Genomic DNA, 6951 nt, shown 5'->3' with positions numbered 1-6951 from the left:
GATGTTGAAGGCGATGTTGGTGAACCTCTTATCTGTGTGATGCAAAAGTTATTGATGGCTCCGAGACAACCTTGTTCATCGCAGCGAAATGCTTTATTCAGGACCAAATGTATAATCGGGGGAAAGGTCTGTGATCTATTGATTGATAGCGGCTGTACAGAAAACGTGGTTTCAAGTGCTGTAGTGCAAGCTTTGAAATTGAAGACCACAAAGAATCCCAACCCGTATAAAATCAGTTGGGTCAAAAAAGGGGTAGAAATGGCAGTGACCGATCTATGTAAAGTGTCCTTTTCAATCGGCAAGCACTATGCCAATGAGGTTCTTTGTGATGTATTGGACATGGACGTGTGCCACATCATCTTGGGAAGACCTTGGCAATACGATATGGGAGCAGTTTATGATTGTCGAGCTAACACTTACTCTATGGATTGGAAGGGTCGCCGACTGCGTTTGGTACCGCAACAGACCAATTCCGAAGCTACAACACAAGAGAAGAATAATGCCCTGCTCGCTGTATCCTCAAAGGTATTATTAAATGCTTGGAGGGAGACGACCACTATAATGGCTCTGATTGTTAAGGAATGCACATCCGAAAATTGCAGCAAGGCTTGGCTATCTGTCGTGCGAGATCTGCTCAGCCAATTCACAGATATCTGCACAGATAGTTTGCAGCCGAATTACCACCATTACGATCAATTCAACATCAAATTGATTTTATGCCAGGTGCGTCACTTCCTAATTTACCACATTATCGGCTCAGTCCAGGAGAGAACTTAATACTACAGCAAATTGTAGACGAATTGTTGGATAAGCAACTGATACAACACAGTTTGAGCTCGTGTGCGGTGCCAGCTCTTTTAGTCCCCAAGAAGGATGGTACCTGGCGGATGTGTGTTGATAGTAGAGCAATTAATAAAATTACGGTGAAGTTTCGTTTTCCAATGCCCCGAATGGAAGAAATGATAGAGAAATTGGCGGGTGCGACATTATTCTCTAAAATCGATCTACGTAGCGGATATCACCAAATCCGACTACGACCCAGCGACGAGTGGAAAACAGCGTTTAAAACGCGAGAAGGGTTATACGAGTGGAAAGTGATGTCGTTTGGGTTGTGCAACGCCCCTGCCACTTTTATGAGGTTGATTAACGAGGTATTACAACCCTTTTTGAAGTACTGCTGCGTGGCCTACTTCGATGACATATTGATTTATAGTCGCACTCTAGAAGACCATCTAGTTCACTTGGAAGGGGTATTGACAAACCTGAGACAGCATAAGTTGTTTCTAAATATGGCTAAATGCGATTTTGCTGCTACTACTGTATCTTTTCTGGGCTTCATCATAACGGCTGAAGGCATGAGTGCCGACCCTCGCAAGATTATTGCAATCAAGGAGTGGCCAGTTCCAAAGTCCCTCACGGATATTAGAAGTTTTCATGGCTTAGCTAATTTTTATCGGAGATTCATACGGGGATTCAGCATTATTACCGCTCCTATCACAGAGGTTCTCAAATCCAGAAGTTTTTACTGGACTGCCGATCAACAAGCCAGCTTTGAGAAGATTAAAGAGGCACTCACCTCTGCTCCGGTTTTAGCTCTCCCTAATTTTACCAAACCGTTCGCAGTTGAAACGGATGCTTTGGCAATCGGTATTGGGGCAGTACTATCACAAGAAAATAAGCCTATAGAGTTTTTTAGCGAAAAACTCAGCTCTACTCGCCAAAGGTGGTCGGTTTATCAACAGGAATTGTACGCGGTCGTGCGGGCCCTGAAGCAATGGGAACCTTATTTACTTCAACAAGACTTTGTTCTATGCAGCGATCACAAGGCTTTACAATATCTTAATACTCAAAAGGATATCAATAGAATGCATGCCAGATGGTTAATGTTCCTACAGAAATTTACTTTCGTACTCAAGCACAGAGGTGGCACGCAGAACAGAGTGGCAGACGCCTTGAGCAGGAGGGCAGCTCTAATCACACAGTTACAAACAGAATTTGTGGGACTGGAGTCACTGAAAGAATTATATGCAGGAGATGTGGACTTCAGTGGAGTATGACAGTAATACGAGAAGGCTGAGCCGGCAAAGGATTATTCTATTCGTCACGGATTTCTTTTTAAAGGAAATCTTCTGTGCATTCCAATCTCTTCTTGGCGACAGCAAATAATTAAGGAAATTCCTGGTGGAGCTATAGCGGCTCGTGCTGGGAGGGACATCACCATAAATCAACTACAGGCGAAGTTTTTTTGGCCTCACTTACGACGCGACGTCGCTCGATTTGTCGAGCGTTGTTCTATATGCCAGAATTATAAGGGTGGGGGACAAAATACAGGCTTGTACACTCCTCTACCCGTTCCCGACTCCATCTGGGAAGATCTCAGCATTGATTTTGTTTTGGGGTTGCCTCGCACACGTCTAGGTAATGATTCTATTATGGTCGTAGTTGACCGTTTTTCGAAAATGGCCCACTTTGTACCATGTAAGAAGACGTTCGATGCCCTCAACATCGCGAAACTATTCTTCCGGGAGATTGTCCGGCTACATGGCGTTCCCCGCTCCTTGACATCCGATCGCGATGTTAAATTTATAAGTCACTTCTGGCGGGAATTATGAAAGCGTATGAACACTAACATTCAACTTAGCTCTTCATATCATCCACAAACCGACGGCCAAACGGAGGTGGTGAATCGTACCTTGGGCAACTTACTCCGCTGTTTGGTGCAGGATACTCCTAAGCTATGGGACGATGTTTTGGGGCAAGCAGAATTTGCATTCAACTCGATGCCGAATCGCTCAACTGGTAGATGTCCTTTTAGTATTGTTTATACTAAATCTCCCAACACTATTGTTGATGTTGCAGTAATTCCGAAATGCACAAACAAGGCTGCCGCGACAATTGTTGATCAATTTGCAGAAATGTTGAACAAGGTACGCCTGAAGCTGCAAGAATCCAATGCAAACTACAAGCAACTTGCGGACCTGCACCGCCGAGAGAAGATCTTCAACGTTGGAGACTTGGTCCTAGTACGGATGAGGAAAGAACGACTGCCTGCTGGGACTTATTCCAAGCTTGGACGGCGGAAGTTTGGACCATTTGCAATTAAGCACCGGATCAATAACAATGCCTATGTTATTGATTTGCCGCCCGAATTCAACACTTCACATACTTTTAACGTGGCCGACATATACTCGTATTCGCCACCAGACGAAGATACTATAGCCGGAACTATTGATTCAGGTGGAATCAACAATTCTCTCAGTCGGGGCGAATGATGCGGAGCATTATTACTTAATTCTTATCTGGTTCTATGGAACAATTTATCCTTTTACTGCTTTAATTAGTTAGAGGAAGGTGCCACTTGCACTGAGTAGTACTATTTTGATACCTTAGCACTTCTTATTGCTTTTTGCTTGTTTTGCTGTTTTAGTCCTTAGGCCATGGCGTTATCTGCTAACGTTGGCTGAGAGGAAGTTCAGTTTTTCACATATCAATTTACAAACAAGCTTTGCTCCTTGCAAGCTTTTACTGTTCCATTGCTTCCTCTGTTTTGCTTATGCAATCTACAGCGATCCTACATCAGTATTGGTATCAGAGCTAGATGGCCAAAAGCAGCAGGCGGGTGGCTCCCGGCGGTGACAACAGCCTAGAGGCTCTTTGGGCGGCGCACCGAGGGTTGGGGCGTCGAACAGAGGAGCTAGAAATGGAGGTCAATCGGTTTTATGAGGAGATACGCCAAGAGCTGAGAGCAATTACTATTCGTTTAGACCGTCTGGCTCTCAACAGAAATGCTCCGATAGCTTGGCAAGGTCTTGACATCAACCGGGGACGACAGCGGGAAGTCCAGGAGGAGGAGTCGTCTGATTCGGATTTGTAAATCAATGGAGCTCAAAATTCGGAACTCTCGGACTCAGGAGAAGAAATGCAGCAGTTTAGGCGGAGGCATCCTAGAGAAAGGAATCGATCGCACGGTGAGTTACGAGTTAAGATGGACATACCTTTTTTTGATGGAAAGTTGCATATAGAAGATTATTTAGATTGGGAGAGGTCAGTTGAAACCTTCTTTGATTATATGGAGATTGAGCCAATCAAACAGGTGCGGTACGTGGCGTGTAGGCTTAAGGCCGGAGCCAGTGCTTGGTGGCAGCAGATTTTGCAATCAAGGAGAAGGGAAGGTCGAGGAGCCGTGAGGAGTTGGAGGAGAATGAAGCAGCTCTTGCGGGGGCACTACCTTCCGACTGATTATGAACAAATGCTTTACCAACAATATCAGCATTGCCGCCAAGGTAACCGTTCTGTTAACGATTATACTGAAGAATTTTATCGTTTGAGTGCCAGGAACAATCTGAACGAGACGGCCAATCAATTAGTAGCTCGATACATCGGCGGGCTGAAAGACTCTATTCATGACAAATTGGAGCTGAATTTGGTGTGGTCATTATCACAAGCTGTTAATTATGCATTAAAGGTTGAAATGCAAGCACTCCGCCATAATCGCAATTATCCGTTCAAGAGAACGACACCAGCTCTGGAGCAGACTATAAGTAGTCATAGGAGTGCTGATACAAATGGGAAGAATGCTGCATTTCCAACTGAAGTTTCCGGAGCCGCAAATGCATCAGGACGCACTAATGAAGCTCGAACAATTGGACGTGGCAAGACTACTGTGAAGGATAACCCATATGCAAAGAATGCAAGTATTAAATGTTTCCGATGTTTCCAAGTAGGCCATAAGTCCAATGAATGCCCTTCACGTCCGCAGTTGCAATTGATCGAAGCTGATGAAGAAGAAGGTAGCGAGCATAGTCAGGGGCAGGAGCAACACTTGGAGGATGTTGAAGGCGATGTTGGTGAACCTCTTATCTGTGTGATGCAAAAGTTATTGATGGCTCCGAGACAACCTTGTTCATCGCAGCGAAATGCTTTATTCAGGACCAAATGTATAATCGGGGGAAAGGTCTGTGATCTATTGATTGATAGCGGCTGTACAGAAAACGTGGTTTCAAGTGCTGTAGTGCAAGCTTTGAAATTGAAGACCACAAAGAATCCCAACCCGTATAAAATCAGTTGGGTCAAAAAAGGGGTAGAAATGGCAGTGACCGATCTATGTAAAGTGTCCTTTTCAATCGGCAAGCACTATGCCAATGAGGTTCTTTGTGATGTATTGGACATGGACGTGTGCCACATCATCTTGGGAAGACCTTGGCAATACGATATGGGAGCAGTTTATGATTGTCGAGCTAACACTTACTCTACTGTAATGTTCGATAATGAATCAAACCGAATATGGTAAGCGGAGCTTTCTTGGATGCACTAAAATTTCGAATGTTGTTACAGTTTGAGGCTCTAATAATCAATGACAATATAACCTATGTTTATTCGTGTGCAATTATTTCATTCTTATATTTAAAGCCATCATTTCATATACTCGCTTGAACTTCTCTTTTTTTCTTTTGCTTTAATTTTTATTTTAATACTACTAATAATTGAATTTAGATGCTTTGTAAAGATTAATATGTTGATTGGGTTGGACAAGGTCCTTGGAAAAAGAATGTTCTTCTATGATTGATATGTTACAAAAAATTGTCTTGATCTGGCACGAATCTCGATACCAATATGAGATTAAAGTTCCAAAAATTAAAATTGGGATCATGTGAAACTTATAGTCAAATTGAACATCTCAAGGAGATGAACCCAACGACATCAAATTTGATTCAATCTGAGCTCAAATCAAATGTAAAGTCTATTTAGAAGCTTCAAAATATTAATTGGACTACCAAATGATATCCGAATATGACATGCATATAGTAAAATCGAGCGGCTCGACGACACAAATCTAAAGAGTCCAACATCACTCAATTGTAACATCTCTATAACGTCTAAATGCTTGACAAATGCTTCATGATCATGGGGATCAATATGAGCAATCCGATGGAATACTCCCAACACACCCTTGATCTTCTCCATATTTACTTACCATGCCACTCCAAAAAAAAAGTATAAATAGCCCCCAATTCTTCACATGAAGGGGGAAGGAAGAATAGGAGAAAACTTAGGGTGCTCCTTTGTCGTCGACCGCTGTTGAATCTCTTTCTTGCCATCGACTGTCACTAGATTTCCATCGTTCGTCGGCTGTCACTGGATCTCTTCCCGATCATCAGTCATTGTCGAACTTCCGTTCATTCTTTTCCTACCTCCGGATCTCTTCCTGACTACCGACCGACGCTGGACTTTCACATGTTGTCAGCTGCCGCTGGATCTCTTCCTAACCACATGCAATCACTGAACTTCTATCCATTCTCCAACTATTGCCATAACTCTTATTAGATGCCATCGACGCTGGATCTCCTCCCAAATACGACTTGCCTGCAACCTACAATCTTTCTAACATCCGTCACCAGCCAATTATGTCCTATCAGCCATCTTCGCCTAACTACGGTCTCTCCGACCTCCATTGCTCGACGACAGTATCTTTCACCACAATCGCTAAACTACGATCTCTCTGATCACTGTCGCCTAACTATGGTTTCTCTTATCACCATCACCGGACTATGATCTTACTGTCCACTGTCGCCCAACCATAGTATTTCCTTCCTCTATCGCTGGCCGATTATGGTATCTCCGGTCACCATTATTAGACTACGGTCTCTCCGACCACCGTTAGTTGACTACGATCCTTTCGACTACCATCACTCGACTACGGTCTCTCCAACTTAAATTATTTGTCGACTAAGGCCCCTTCGACCTTCGTCATCCACCTATTACATTCATTCTAATCACTGTTGCCCGCTGACTACAACCCTTCCAATATTTGTCCCCTCGATTAGCGTCCCTCCAACCAACATTGCCCGCCGACTATGTTCATGGTAACCAAATGAAGAACACGACACTAATTCTTCCAACTCCCACAAGTGATGCACTCTATGTGATGTATATTTACTACATTGAGCTAGG

This window comes from Dendrobium catenatum, unplaced genomic scaffold (genome assembly GCF_001605985.2).
Source record: "Dendrobium catenatum unplaced genomic scaffold, ASM160598v2 fragScaff_scaffold_783, whole genome shotgun sequence".
NCBI lineage: Eukaryota > Viridiplantae > Streptophyta > Magnoliopsida > Asparagales > Orchidaceae > Dendrobium > Dendrobium catenatum.
Note: the sequence above shows the minus strand (reverse complement) of the source record.